The sequence below is a fragment of the Oncorhynchus clarkii genome, chromosome 2 (assembly GCF_045791955.1).
Source record: "Oncorhynchus clarkii lewisi isolate Uvic-CL-2024 chromosome 2, UVic_Ocla_1.0, whole genome shotgun sequence".
Taxonomy (NCBI): domain Eukaryota; kingdom Metazoa; phylum Chordata; class Actinopteri; order Salmoniformes; family Salmonidae; genus Oncorhynchus; species Oncorhynchus clarkii.
This window is the reverse complement of record NC_092148.1, coordinates 88355766-88356527: the sequence shown is the minus strand read 5'-3', so window position 1 is coordinate 88356527 and position 762 is coordinate 88355766.

The window sequence follows — 762 nt, the reverse complement described above, 5'->3', positions numbered from 1 at the left end:
TATCCCTTTGAGTTTGCTGAAGCTTGTTGCTTGGATACACACACTGCGCCCGGCCCGTCTCCAAATGAGTTTACGCACCAGAAATGATCGACTCATGGCAACAATCTGAAAGCATAACACCGACAATACAAACCACGGCTTCTAAAAATAGATTGCGGTTTGAGCGCTTGATATTTTGCAAAAACGAGTAATGCGGCACAAGGTGGTCGCGGTCACCCAGTGCGCAGAGCGAGCGCAGTAACTTGAGATGAAAGGCTTGGGGACATAATTGGATGAGAATTGTTTACAGAGAAAGTGGTTATTCGATTCTGGCCTGCTTCCGTTATGGACCATTTGCTGAGTGAGGAGATCAGTAGTGTTCCCATGCCAGGCTATTGACTCATGATTTATATTTTATGTAGCCTTTTAAATGGCTGCTTTTCTTATTGTTTATACATGTCTAATAATGTTATATTGAGCAACTAGTGTCACTGTGTCGATTTGTAAATGACAACGTGATCATCTATTTGACTTAGATTATACATAATATTTCCTCTCCTACTATAACCTTGAAATAGGCCTATTATGATGGAAGACAAACAGCCTCAATAAAAGTTAGTAGCATATACTCTCCAGAGTTTAAGCACTACGCTCCTATCTTGTCACTTGAGAAATTAAGATAGGACGGGCTTAGTTTTCTCTATTGAGGTCAAGCAGCTGCACAAAGTGCCTAATAGCTCATTATTGGCTCAGCTGCCTGTCTGCCTCGAGCACAGTTTCAGA